Source organism: Spermophilus citellus (assembly GCF_964194105.1).
Source record: "Spermophilus citellus genome assembly, chromosome: 3".
Taxonomy (NCBI): domain Eukaryota; kingdom Metazoa; phylum Chordata; class Mammalia; order Rodentia; family Sciuridae; genus Spermophilus; species Spermophilus citellus.
The window spans coordinates 225,891,513-225,906,100 of NC_138184.1; the positions used below are offsets into that span (position 1 = coordinate 225,891,513).

At 45.5% G+C, this 14,588-nt stretch overlaps 1 pseudogene across 1 annotated transcript; it reads right to left on the bottom strand.

The window, feature by feature from the left end:
* Window positions 1-8,341: 8,341 nt before the first annotated feature.
* LOC308645832 (protein FAM136A-like) lies at window positions 8,342-8,742 on the bottom strand (annotated as a pseudogene). The gene has a single exon. The product of its transcript is annotated as a protein FAM136A-like (transcript).
* Between the last annotated feature and the right edge of the window lie 5,846 nt (window positions 8,743-14,588).

Sequence of the window (14,588 nt, forward strand, 5' to 3'; positions counted from 1 at the left end):
GCTAATCTCCTGACAGAAAATTAATATCTAGTATATATATAGAATTCAAAAAACTTAACACCTAAAACCACATAACCTGATTAATAAGTGGGCAAATGAACTAAACAGATATTTCTCAAAAGAAGAAATATAAATGGCTGACAAATACATGAAAAAATGTTCAACATCATTAGCATTTAGAGAAATGCAAATCAAAACTACACTGAGATTTCATCTCACACCAGTGAGAATGGCAGTCATCAGAATACCAACAATAATAAATGCTGGAGAGGATGTGGAGGGAAAAAAAACACTGTTACATTGTGGGCAGGATTGTAAGTTAATACAACCACTATGAATCAGTATAGTCTCCCCAAAAGACTATGCTTATGACCCAGCTCTATCACTCCTCGGTATTTGTCCTAAAGAATTAAAGTCATCTAACTACTGTGATACATGCATACCCATGTTTATAGCAGCATAATTTACAATAGCCAAACTATGAAACCAGCCCAAGTGTCTGTCAATGGATGAACAGAAAAAGAAAGTGTGCTATATGTACCTAATGGAATTGTATTCAGCCATAAAGAAGAATGAAATTATATCAATTGCATTAAAATGAATGGAACTTGAGAACATTGTGTTAAGTGAAATAAGCCAAACTCAGAAAGTCAAGGGGCATATGTTTTCCTCATATGTGGAAGCCAAAGTGGCAAAAAGAAAGGCAAGGAAAGGTGAGGATATCTCATGAAAATCAGTAGAGGAAAGACACCAGTGGGAGGGAGGGCAGGTTGGAGGGGAGTGATACTGGGGAATGATACTGGCTAAATTATATTGTTACATTGTGTGCATGTGTTAATATGTAACCACAAATTCCATCATTATGTGCAACTGTATCTCCCCAACAAAAATTACAGAAAAAAAAATTCGAAGCAGTACACTATACCTAAAGGAAAACTCTATAGCATAAAAATGTCCATAAATTCTTCATAAGTGCATCTATGAATTTAATTCAAAGTCTGCACTTTCAAAGCCTCTGGAATGTGTTTTTAACTGGAGAGGTTTGAATCCCCTGCTGGTGAAACCAGCTCCTTATGAGGGAAATCATTGACCACACCACACAGCCACTGGAGAGCACCCCCAGGCTCTCTCCACCTCCTCAGCCCCAAAGATGTCCGTTGGAACCCCTCCTCCCCAGCTGACCCCACAGCTTCCCGCTAGCTCAGGGAGGACAATTAGGCACTTTCTGGGTGTCTCAGGCTGAGTGCAGCAGGGGGCAGATTCTGCAATGATATACAAGTATAAAATCATAAGGATCACGAAGGAAGTGAAGGAAGCAGGGGGCACCAGGCTGTGATGATTCACAGGCCCCTGAACCAGCTCACTAAGACCCAGGAGCCAAGGTGGCCCTTGGAGAATCCCACACCAGGGCCAGGGCAGGCCTCTGTACCTCTATACTGACCAGACATGGGATTTGAGCTGTCCTGAGCATCGGCATGACCTTGGATGAGGCAACCCTGTCCATCTGAAGGCAACCTTCAGGGATGGCCAAGGGAGGGGACAGGGTCAGCTGAATGCTGTTGGCCATCAGCACTCCCGCCAGCCTAGGAACTGGGGCTTAGGTTCTGAAATGGACCTCGGGATTATTCATGTTGTATTCAGTTTATTCTGTTTGAATCAGGATGCAGCGAAACTCCAATAAGATGGTCCCACGTCATGAGAGGCATTTTCCCCCCAAACTTTGAGTTGGTCATTCCCCAGGAATCCTTGACTTCTTTTGTAGGGAAGCAGTGCTGAGGGCCACACGGAGCACAGGAGCGAGTTAGGCAACTGGGTGTGGCTGGCTTTGCCCTCGGCCTTTTCAGTGTGTGTGTGTGTGTGTGTGTGTCCAACACAGACACCACATGATGCTTTGAGGATAGTGAGACCAATATCATTGCTAACTTTATGACAATGAAGAATTTAAAGGCACTTTTTAGTTCTTTTTCATCTCTGGGTATTGTGCTACGGATGGTCAGTGAAATGAGTGTGTTTAAATACACATGGGTACATAGTTATGGCCACTTGTCTCTTTTTATTTTTTATTTTGGAGAATTAATTTCAATATAGTTTTCCATGAAATCATATACAACATTTGTGTCGTTCTAAAATCAAATCTACAAAAGTCAGCTGGGAGAAGTTTGGCCTCTGTCCTTGTGATTGTCACCTCGTTCCCTTCCTCCAGACACAGTAAGAACTTTTCTTGTACCCCTTATCAGCTGGGTGGTGGCATCCGAGGCATGACTTTATTTGCCTCACAGGCTTTGCTCCACAATGTAACCTGGAGATGTTCCAGTCGTGTGCTGCATTGCTCCTGGTGAGCCTGTGATCAGCTCGCAAAACTCATGAGTGAGCCTGTGATGAGCTTATTCTACCCATCTTTGAGGATGCTGATTAGGATCCTCCTCTCCTTTGGCTTTTATAAATAATAGCCTTGGAAATAGACTTTTACACTCTATTTTTATATATTTGTCAGTGTCTTTGGGCCCCCTCCCCTCCCATCACGCCCCTCTATTATCCAAACTAAATCTATTCTTCCCTAGCACCCCCCACACCTTATTGTTAATTAGTAACTACATATTAGAGAAAACATTCAGCTTTTGGTTTGGGGGAATTGGCTGTTTCACTTAGCATGATATTCTCCAGCTCCATCCATTTATTGGCAAATGCCATAATTTCATTCATACTTCATTCCTTTTAAAGAAAAAAATATTGAAATGTAAGGCTGTGAAAGATTTGTTTTAATGGGGCTGGGGATGTGGCTCAAGCGGTAGCGCGCTCGCCTGGCATGCCTGCGGCCCGGGTTCAATCTTCAGCACCACAAACAAAAAAAGATGTTGTGTCCGCCAAAAACTGAAAAATAAATATTGAAATTCTCCCTCTCTCTCTCCCTCTCTCTCTCTCTCTAAAATGAATTACAGTAGATGGGGTAGAGAGAGAAGATGGGGGGGGGGGTAAGTAAGGGATAGGAAAGGTAGCAGAATACAACAATTACTAATAGGGCATTATGTAAAATTTTGGATGTGTAACTGACGTGATTCTGCAATCTGCATTTGGGGTAAAATTGGGGGTTCATAACCCACTTCAATCTAATGTATGAAATATGATATGTCAAGAGCTTTGTAATGTTGTGAACAACCAATAAAAAAAATAAAATTAAAAAAAAAAGATTTATTTTAAAACTGTGCTTTCTCTCTCTTTTTTTTTTTTTTTTTTTTTTTTTTTTTTGTATAGTCAATGCAACATAACATGTCTTTTTAAACAGTCCAGTCTTGATAGCCACTAACCTGGACTGGTATAGTATGAAGGTTAAAACTGGCATGGAAACTTAAAGCAGGCTCATATTGGGGCCCAGCACGAATTGGCTACATATGAGGTTTGTAGGTTTTCATCTTCAGTTGTCTCAGATGTAGCTTATATAAAATTATTTTATTAGACAAATACAATTCTAATTGCAAAGAAACAAAAGCAAAACCAAAAACAAGCTAAAATCATCTTATTGATATTCTGAGTGCTTCTAAGTAAATATGATTTTTAATTAAAAAATAGAAGGCATAAAAAGAAGAAAACTACAGATGAATCTTATGTATGATACCAGTGCCAAGTTTAATATGAAATTATATCAAAATGGATCCTACAACTTTTTTTAAAATGATACATCATGACCAAATGGGATTTATTTTAGAAAACTAGAGTAAGATAGGAGGTTCACCAAGAGAAAAATTATTAATATAATCCACCAACAACTGCCCAGGTGAGGAACATTCTATAAAATATGAAATGAAACATGTTTTTCCATCTATTTCCTCCTCCTTCTCCCTCTCTCTGTCTCTTTGTCTCTCTCTTTCTTTCATCTACTAAGCACCAAAGCCAGCAACTTATGTAATGGGGAAACAGTTTTCTACTAAAATCCTAATATCTCCACCTCACTTACTAAGGGCATTTGAGAAATTTGTCAATGCAGGTAACAACAACAACAAAAAGAAATTAGAAGCAAAGACATAATGTGTTTTCAAAAGCTGTAGAAGAAACTGTACAAATATGGTGCTGTGTTTGGCAAATTTGTTTCTCATGTGTATATGGGTTAATAATATGTATAAGAATTGAACAAATGTGTAAATATATCACAAATAACACTGGACAAACAAGTTACACATGAGGAAATAGGGAAGGTAGAATAAATCCTGAGTGTGGAGACATCAAGGGGATTTAACATTTTTTATTTTTTAAAAAAAGATAGGTAGGTAACTTCTTAGAGTGAGAGTGTGGGGAGGGGTGAATGAATCATTGCTTTGAACTCTCCTGGACAATGGGTCACCTCCCTTGGAAATTTAGATGTGAAGGTGCCAAGAAAACTGCCCATGATCTGAGGATCATTCTGGGGGGGGGGGGGGGAACAATGGAAGTGGGTGAAGGGCCACGGCAAACACTGTCCTTGGAGAAAATAAACTTGTTTCCAAAATTGCCGCCCACACTGTTACCAAGACCTGCCGGAAGCATCCAGGCAATGGGAGGGGAGATTGCTTTCCATGCCGACACCCCAAGGCGGGAGCCTGGACACCACCTGCAGGAGGTCAGTTGGCGTGTCCTCCACTCCTGCCCAGGGCCCCACCCCATGGTCCTGATTCTGCAACTGGGCCTGCAGAGCTGACCTGCTGCCACTCTCAACCCAAGGCCAGCCACAGGCATCAGTGGCCCTTGGATCTGAAGCATTAAGGGGATGTCTGTGTCAAAAAATTTTATTGTTTTCAAGGATCACACTTTGCTCTGACGTCAAATTTTATTTCTCTGTAGAGCCCAATTTGGTGGTTAGGTAAACTGAAAATTATAAGATTTTGCCCTAAGATACAGAGACTGGTTTTCCTTTGGGGCTCACAAGTCCCAGAGCAATGCCATGGAAGAGATGTCCGGATATTGAGAAGGGACAAGAGTGTGAGAGTGAGCGCCTCAGATTGAGGGGAGGCAAGGTGAGCGATAGGGACAACACCCCCCACCCCTCGGGACCTCCCACCCCCCACCTCCCCCCTCCACTGTAACAGGGCCCCCTACCTGGTTCCTCCCACAACCCGCTTGGCCCTGACTTCTGTCCCATTCACTGTGGGCCCTAAAAGCCGGTCCTGACTCATTCTATCCCTCATTAGGTCACAAGGGTAAGTCTCGTCCTTCCAACCAGATTGAGATCATTTCTTGTCAACACTTGCCAGAGCTGAACACAGGCCGTGCACCCCGAAGATGAGAGAAAACGGGGTAAGACGGGAAGGGGTGGAGGACAGGCCCAGCCTGTCCGGGAGAACAAAGGCCAGGTTTCCTGCTGACGGTGGAGCGAGCAACGTGCTGATGGGGTTGTTTCTACGCTTGGCACAGGATCCTCAGCTTCCTTAGGGAGACACGAGTCACAGACAGAGGGCAAGAGCAGTCTGGGAGGAGCACTGCTCCCAAGCAGGGACTCTCATTTTCTGGCTACCCCCACTGCATCCACCCCAGTCCTCGCAGGCCGTCTGCTCAGCACCCATCCCTGGAACACGTCACCTGAGTCCCCTTGTGCTCATGGCCATCCCCCGGGACGCTCACCTTCACCCCCCTCAGGTCCTGGATGCCCAGGGCTTCCTGACAGAGCTCCACCTCAGGCCAAGCACCTCCCGCTTCCTGTGCCACCTGCCTGCTCACAGACAAGCTCAGGTGACCCAGCTAACCGGCTGCCTGGTTCCCCCCTTCCCCCTGGGGAGCCAGGATGAGAAAAGGGCACTTGTGAGTCTTAGTGGAAAAGACAAGCCGGGCGCTCACACAGCTCTGCCAGGACTGTTCCTGCACTCGGGGAAAATGGGGGCTTCTCAGCACAGAGCCAGGGGAGAGTCTACAGTGCTGGTCCCCAAGAAGGGACAGGTTCCTAAAAATATGTTTATTATGTTAATGTTTTCCAAACTGGATTGCTTCTCTGGGGTTCGGGATCCACAAAGAACCACTTTGCAGATGCCGGTTTAGTGAGTGTCAGCAAGGTCATCGGCGGGACCATCTTCGACTTTTCTGCTTGTACAATTTACATTTTTTGAGAATTTTATCTCTATTGTTTAATTGTTCTTCCAGCATCACCATGATATATTCCAAACAAATATAAGGTTTGTTTTTAAAATGTTGGGAAACAGTATCAAAAGATCTATTAAAATCATGCCATTAGTTATGGATTTGATATGTTCTCCTTAATTATCCAGAAAAAAAATTATTAATAATATTTGCAGTGAGACATACTAAAAACAAGAAACAAAATAACCTAGACTAGCTTAAACACTGAACTAACACCATAGGAATGATTATTTTGAAAATTCTTTAGTGGTCGTGTTTCCCAAAATTAAATATTAGAGAAGTAGACGGGAGGCATTCTAAAGAGGGCGATTTCAGTAGAAAATGACCTGGAGTGTTTGGTTAAGCTAAAACTCAATAGGAACCAGTCATGCAAAAAAAAAGTTATTATTTCCTACAAATAATACCCCCTACTCTCTCAGTGTTGCCAGGCCACATAAAAACACAGCCACTCCAGGGACTAGTCTTTGGAAAGTATTGATAAGCTGGACCATCCCAGGGGGTGAAGCAAAGAAGGCTGAGGCCCGTGTGAGATTATTACACAGACAACAGTGAACAAACTCAAGGGCTGCAGGGAGAAGATGCTGAGTGAAGAAATCTGCTACCCAATGAAATGCAAAGCAGAAAACCGACACCTGCTCCATGGTGCAGGATGCTGACTTCTTCACCACATAAGGAAATCCATGTAGGGCACCCAGAAACAGCCACTGGGAACCAACAGAAGAGCCTTACAACGCTTGGTACTTTTTGAGGGGGGGGGGAGAGGATGAAACTATTTATTGTATTTATTGTAAAACCAAACCACTAGGAAAATATATCATGGCCTTGACAGAGCACACAGACAGGCTATAGTATCATTTCAAGTAATAAATTGATTAAAAGACAAGGAGCTCCTTATCCAGAAGATAAGGTACCAGGCTGGGGCAGGAACATTGCACGGTGCAAAGGCCCCAGGCAAAAATGGTGTTTGATAAAGGGTTCTGTGTGGGGTGCCCTTCATTTGCTCTCAGAGGGAGGGTAGTGTTGGAGCTTGTCCTAGCCCAAGCTGTTTACTTTGTAACCTTCCTGTTGCCCAGATATTATCTTAACAAGGCTCTGTTCATTCAGGGAACTGAGTTAGCAATGCTGGATTTAGGCTTCTGTTCCATTCTGTTCTATGAAAACACGTTTGTTTGTTTTTTTTTCTCTTCCAAGGACAGTACATTACAGCTCTCTTAGCTAGTGAACTGTCACTATTTTACTGTTTATTTCCAGATACTGGTACAGGTATCACAATCGAAATTCCTTTCTCTTCAAAGGAGAAGGATTATCCTGTCACTTTGCTGCAGAAAGCCTCAGGGCTCCTATGCTGGTGGAGGAAGCCCTGCTTTCCGTACTTAATGTGACATTGCCTCTCATGTTTTTGCAGTGATCTCCCAGCTGAGAGGTGCAATAAGAATTTCAAGAAATCCATATCCTTTTTTTCAGTTTTTTTAGCTGTAGATGGACACAATATCTTTATTTTTATTTATTGATTTTTATGTGGTGCTGAGGATCGAACCCAGTGCCTCATGCATGCAAAGCAAGCACTCTAACGCTGAGCTACAACCCCAGCCCCAAGAAATCCAAATCTTGATGGCCATAAAGAATATACACAAGGAAGCTTTCCAAGTTCTTATTCAAACTACTCCCCTCTCAAATTCACTTCTTCAATCCACTTCATGCCTTGTATATAAAAAAACAAAACAAAGACCTGGAAACTTTTCCCCCTTCAGGATTAGTGATCTCCTGGATGTTGTTTACAGTCTATGGAATATGGAGTGATGATACCTCGAGTATATAGGAGGTTGGCAACAAGCAGAAACTCCTCTCCTCCAACTCCACAGGTCCCAGGCAGGCTGGAGAAGCCCGCCATCCTGGAAGAGCCCGCCATCCTGTAGGTGCCTATGTTGTAGGAATTGTACCTTGGAGAGCTCTGGCTTGGTACAAGGGAGTTCCCTGCTGTCAGGAAAACCACTGGCCACGTGAAATTTAGGCTCTAAAAGGCTCTGCTGATCTTTCACTCAAATTTTAGCACTATTTTTTTTTCCATTTCACTTTCTTGGATCAAAACATAAAGGAACCAGTATCCAGAGTAATATATGCCTTAAACTTGCTGCCATCCTTGGCTTCTCCATTCATAAACTTTGCTTCAAAGACTAAAATTCCCATTCCTCTTTTAAAATAGATTCCTGCTCTCAGCCCCAGTGGCCACTGGCAAGGACTTTTATTTCCCAATGGATGAGAGAGACTCTTTCATCTTCTTGGTCATAGTTGGGATGAGGTGCACGTGGTCATCCACACACTTGGTCATACTGTCCAGCAGCCACTTCACCTAAAGCTCCTTACTCCCAGCATCTATTGAATCTTTGGCTGTGTCGTTGCGGTGCATGGTACAGGGGGTCAGGCGGTCCTGGAATTCTCTAGCTCAGTGGTCACCAGGGCCTGCGCTTGGGCCAGAGGTTCATGGCAGCGCTCAGTGCCCTGGTGCCGTCCTGTGACGTAGCCTGGCTGTCCTCACAGCAGCAGGAACTTGAGGCCCTGCCTCTCGCGGATGTTGTCCTTCTCCACACTCTTCACCACAGAGTCCGCTGCCTCCTGCACCTGGAGCTGCTGGACCTCTGCCATGGCGACCCCGTGCTGTCGGGGCACTGGCGCCCCCATGGACTCTGCGCATGCTCCCAGCTTGATGCTTTTAACTGTGAAGCTTGCTGCTTTCAACCAGGATAGAGAGAGCAGGCAGCGAGGGCCGTGTCCTCTCCTGCCTGCGGGTTGATCATTCTCACTGCAGTCTAACAGCAGGCCAGGGATCATATCAGGACAAAAAAGAGGGACTTCCATTCGGGCTTCCAGAGCCACATTTTTAAATTTGCCACCTTCACCCCCTAGTATTTCCTCTAGGGATCCGCTCCTGCGTTCATGCCAAGGGTTTCATTGATTCTGACCCCAGACAGGCCTGGCTTGACGCACAAGGGGCTGGGTACTGAGAGGCTAAGCTGGCAGGGCCCAGGAGAGGGCAGAAAGGAGGGGGCTGGGAGACAGTGCGCAGCGGCTTTGCCCTCCCCCAGCCCACAACTGGGGGCCTCAGGGTGAGCAGCGAGATGCTGAGTGGGGAAGAGGGCGCCCCGCAGCCCCCGGTTACCCGACACGGAGGACACCTGTGGGCGGCTATGGATTCTGCTTTCTGGTCCCAGTGGCATTTCCTTAGAATAAACATGAGTATGAAGAGCAGTTTTTGTTTGACAGCAACAGTGAGGGAAACCATTTAGAATTAAGAGTGTATTTCTGAAGCCGAAGTCTTGCTTGTCCCTTTCTCCATCCACCTACCACCTCTGCAACAACCTCAGGGCTCTGGAAGCCAATCAGGAGCCAAGGATCCTTGATGTTGTGCTGTCCGGCTGCTGGAGCTAGTGAAATGTTGGCTGCCTGGATGCTGGGCTAAACTCCTAGCGGTGTCCACCAGGGGCTGCAACCTCAGAGCCTCTCACAGAAGTCCTACCCCAGTTCTCCACAGGCCACATCCGTGGTCAGCGGGGGCCAAGCAGCGTGCCCTGCTCCCCTGGCCCTTCGGCACCCTACCCTCCACTCAACCCCAGAAGCCTACTGTGCTATTATTTCCTGGCTGAAGGTGTCACATGAATTTGTTTGCAGTTCTTAATGTGGTCTTCCATGTGTGGTCAACGTTGTTATTTTTGGAATAACTGGAATTTCTTCCTTTGAAACTGATAGCATCATAAGATTCAACAGGTGAAAGCAATATTTGTCTAAGTATGAGCAACTTAGTAACAAATATTTTAAATATCCATTTATGCTTCCATTTTGGATAAAATCAAATCTCTAATAAAAAATATGGAGGACTCTCCCTCATCTCCACACCTCTGTGTTCCTTTCTAAAATTAAAGGTAGCTCTGGTGCACTTCATACTTCAACCTCAAAGCCCAGCCCGGGGCACATCTGGTGAGAGAGCCCTTGGCCTATGTGGAACAGGAAGCTTCCATCTCTAAGAACCCTGGGATTGCACTGGTCTCTCTGCCCAGTCCAGCGTTATTTCCCGCCTCCAGGTCACTTATCACCTTTAACTGCTCCTTGCCATGCCATGAAACAAGGCCACAGGTGCCAGGATTAGGATGTGGTCACCAGGACAAGTCTTAAGAACTATCAGAATCATGGGGTTTCCGGAGGTGTTCTCGCCTTCAGAGCAGAACCCCCTAATGTCTACCTTAGAGATGCTGAGAAGGGTGGGGTCCTGACTTGGAAGGAGGGAGGGTCATGGGATCCACTTTCAGCCACCAGCCCCCACAAACCCCCTTGTGTCCACCTCAGCTCCAGCCTCTCTGGGCTCAGGTTGATGTGGAGGCTCTGCCCCATGCATCCTCGCGTCTCCCTGTCTTTCAGAAATTTGGGTGAATCCCTTGTCATTGATGCCTGGTTTTCGTCGTCTCTGTGTTGTAAGAGCTTCTGCCTCACTACTATTAACTTAGTCCTGCTTCTGGAAGCAGAGGAGCTGACCCTGCTCTCCCCAACCTCCACTTAACTGTGAAGAAATGATTAATACCTACACACAGGGCCATACCTCTCTGTCTGTATTCACACACAATCCTGGTGGATGTCCCCAATTTTGAAATAATTTTTCTTATGAGTTTCTAGTTGGAATTGCTTCAAAATAAACAGTTAGCCTAAAAAATGAAAATGACAGCAGTGTGGGCTCTCAGAGCTCAGCTCAGGGGCCAGGTAGAGGCAGAAGAACATGCTGCACTGTGTGGTCCTTGCTCACCCCCAAGGAGCCAGGGTGCTCCTGCTCCCTCCTGAGCGAGGCCCTGCTGGACACTCAGGAGAAGACCCTGGCTGCACCCCAGGCCAGCACCAGCCTGAGGTGGGGTCTGCAGAGCCTGACCCCAGCCCAGTGAACTGTCCCTCCACAGTAAGCTCCCTCTCTGTCCGAGCCTGCCCCCTGACCCATCCTGAGCACCATCCCAAGAACAGAGGAGGGGAGAGTGGCCCCACCTTAACTCTGTCCTGTGGGTGCCATAATATTCTGTGACTAGCTAGACTACAGATGAAGGAGGCAAGGCAGGCAGTGGCTGTGGCAGAGATGACAGGAAGTGTGGCCTCGCACACAAGTAAGTTGACAAGAAGCAAGTTCTGTTTCATGGTTTGAGACGGTTGTGGGAGACGGGCTGATATCACCTGTAGACCACAGACTTCCTGGGACGTGTTGAGACGCCCATGAACAAAACCCACATAACGTGTAACAAACGGGTAAATAGAAGGTGTGAAAGTACAAGAGAAAAATGGCGGAACCTTTGCAGCCTCAGGAGGAAGCCTGTGGTGTGGGAGCTGCAGTTGCTGCACTGCTTCTCGTCCTGTCCCACCTCTGCTCCCTCCATGGTATCCAGGGCTAGGTACGAAGCCAAGGGCTGTGAGAGGACATGGTATGGTCTGGGTGGGGTGCAAAGATACTTGGCCCACCAGGAGGAAGGAGCTGAGGACCCATGTCTTCCAGCTCAACCTGCCTCCTTGGGTATTTTATGCTAAGTGGGGGCAGGGGAGGCGGGGAGGGGGTAGGGACAAAGCTGACTTAATGACCTGCCGTTGCCTCCAAATCAGCATTTCTGTGATGACCCCTTGGGGTCAAACCCCCAGGACTACAGAGCTGTTTCTAACAGTGCTCTCCCAACAGTGTTCTTGTCTCTCCCTGGCCTGGTCACTACCCTGGTCTCCATTGTGATCACCAGTTCTTGAGAGAAGGCCCAAGAAGCTGTGTTACACCAGCTCTCTGAGCATTGGGTCAGGATGATGGGTTGGTGGGCCCACTGTGTCATGGGTGAGCAGGAGTTTCATGCTCATCTGGGATGGCCAAAAATACTGGAAGACTTCAGATGTTGAAAGAGGAAGAGACCTTAGCTCAAATAGCATAATCCTCACTTTAACCATAAAACAAGTGAAGCTCAGAGGCTGTACATGCCTTGCCCAAGGACATAATGTGAGGCAGAATCAAGCCCACAACCTGCGTCTTCTGGCTGTCCTTTCCACTCTTCTCTGCACTAAAGGCAAACAAAGTGCTGAGGTGCTGATGGGGGAAGTCAGAGCTAATGGGCCCACAGTGGAAAAAGAGCCACTGTGCTAATGGATGGGTCCCAACAACAGGAACCCAGTCATAATCACCACACACCCAGAGTCGATAAGGACTAATGCATTAGTAAGAAGGAGAGGAGATGACAATGTTAGAGGAAAGTCCCCACTTGTGTTAATGCAGTAGAATGAAGACTTTTGGAGTTGATACCTTCAATTATCATTAGTATTATCCTCTTGGTAGAAGTTCAAATCCCCATCACAGTGTGGAAATGGCTCAAGGCCAGTGGGTCATGCTTGCAGGCGAGGGGGCCTTTCACCCACCTCCTCCTGCACCTGTAATCTCCATCTCTCCAAAAATGAGAGAATCCTTGCTATTCTTCAGATTAAATGAACTCCTAAAGCAAAGTCCTTATAAAGGTGCTAAACTCAGTAAGAACAAGACTTGTAACTAGGAGAAGCTGGGAATAAGCTTGGTATCTAGCCACCATGCTCTGTTTGTGTGTGCGTGAGTATGTGTGTGCATATGTATATGCCCGAGTGTATGTGCGTGTGTATGTTCCTTGAATGAGGGGTGATTGGTCTCTAAGGAGCAGCTGGGAAGGATCCCAAGTGGCCTTTCAAGAAAGCTAGGTCTCTGTTCTACTGTGTGACCTTCATGACCCATCAGTTCTGGGTGGAGGGGTCAGATTGAGGGAAGGGTGTTCTACTGGGGTTGGATATTTCAGATTCCCTAATTTATTTGGTAGGTAAGGAGCTGGGATCAGGAACCAGACATCATAAAAGAAAGAGAGGAAAAGACAAAGAAATTAAAGCAGGAGAGAGATGAACAGATAAGTGGTGGGAAAGTAAAATACAGGGTTTTGGAGGAAAGAAAGAGGTAGGAAAAGGGAAAGAAAAGGGAGAGTTTCTACAGATAGACAGTAACTTTCCTCTTGTCCCGTTTTACTCCGTTAATTTCATCCACTAAGATGATGTAGCTCCTACTTGTCTCATGGCTGGTCTGTGAAGTTTGCCTGTTAATTTTTCCTTCTAGGCAATGCTTACTTCTAACTCAAATCATCCTTCATGCGTTTCCTTCCAGTTGCCAGTTCCTCCTAGTTAGACAACTCTCCAAGGTCTTCACATACGTAAGGGCTGATATTCTTTAGTGGAAACAGGTCCAGGGAAACCTCCCCAGCAACATGCAATCAGTGGTTGATCCCCCTCTGCCTGTAAATCAGATGATGCTTCTTGGACTCATGTCTCATATGTGTTGGTTTTGTCTTCACAGAAACACATGAAGACAACTGAGGATAAGAAACCAGAATGGTTTCCTCTTTTACCTCCTTACAGTGTCCTCTGCTACATGACAGTCACTTCAGAGAATTTCAGCTCTACTTGAACTTCACAGAAATGGCCCTTCCATCTTAGTAATTCCCAGAGGCACAGGAAGCAGTAATATGAGCTCCTTGGCAGAGTGGCTGTGCAGCAGAACAAGCTGTCCTAACACGTGGGCTGTGGGTCAGCAGCAGCAGCATGAGCTGAGAACTTGGTAAAAAGCTCAGGCTCTGCCCCAAACCTACTGACAGAAACTCTGAGAATAGAGTCCACCAATCTGTCTTCCAATAAATCCTCCGGGTGAGTCTGATGCATGTTAAGGTGTGAAAAGCACTGGGGATAAAACTTGGTTGTTTTTGCCAAAAACAAGAGACTGAAGTTTTAGTTTAAACGACGCATGAACAAGGGGGCAGATATTCCCTAGAAGGGGAATCCCAGTCAAACATGGTACACCTGCTTCCACACGTAAGCATGGGTGCACCTCCCACCACTATCCCACAGTTAAGTCCTAGGAGAGTCTAATCCTCAATATAACCAGGTACAGGGTCTTAGGAATAAAGGTCGAGGGCCAATAAGAAACATGGGAGTGGTGAAACAGAAGAAAAAAATATTTTAATTGCAATAAAGACTTTCATTCAAAACCCAATCAGGAACCTACAAGGGATAAAAGGTACAAAATAACAGGAAGACCACAGGAATAAAACCCACATGAATCACTGTGGCATCCAGTTTCTATTCACAAAGAAAAAGCTCTAGATCATTCTTTTAATATTTTTGGAAAATTCCCAACATTCCAGAACTAAGCTGAAATGAATGAATAGTGTACTTTTACATATTAAATGACAAACAGAAAAATTCATGAGCCATAAAAAATGGGGAGAAGCTTATAAAACTAATATGGAGCTCAGCCTTAACACTTGAACAAAGAAAGGAATTAAGACGCTTTCATTGAAAAATCATGAGTGGATGAAAAAAGTGTGTAGAAACTGAAAATTTGCAAAATATTTAAAACCTGGAATCACTGACTACTCAGAAACTGCACAGATGAATCATGTGTGGTGGTAAACAGCAGAGAGGGATTA